This window comes from Chrysochloris asiatica, unplaced genomic scaffold (assembly GCF_000296735.1).
Source record: "Chrysochloris asiatica unplaced genomic scaffold, ChrAsi1.0 scaffold00143, whole genome shotgun sequence".
Classification (NCBI taxonomy): domain Eukaryota; kingdom Metazoa; phylum Chordata; class Mammalia; order Afrosoricida; family Chrysochloridae; genus Chrysochloris; species Chrysochloris asiatica.
This window is the reverse complement of record NW_006408661.1, coordinates 968,583-968,962: the sequence shown is the minus strand read 5'-3', so window position 1 is coordinate 968,962 and position 380 is coordinate 968,583.

Here is a 380-nt window from a genome sequence, read left to right as displayed (position 1 = left end):
TTTTATTCCATCAATTCCTGGTGCCTTTATCAATTCCATCAATGCACCTTGGAATTCCTCCTCAGTATCATTGGCTCTTGATCATATGCTACCTCTTGAAATGATTGAACAGCAACCATTTCCTTTTGGTACAATAATTGTGTATTCCTTTCTTCTTCTTATGACCCTTTCTGTATCAATCAATAATTTGCCCAAAGAATCCTTCAATAACAAAAGTTGAGGCTTGAATTTTTTTTCTTCAGGTCCCCCAGCTTGAGATATGCTGAGCGTGTTCTTCCCTTTTGGTTTTCTGATTCGAGATCTTTGCACATTTCTTTGTAATATTTGGCTTTGTGTTCTCAAGCTGACGTTTGATATTTTCTGTTCAGTTCTTGTACCTC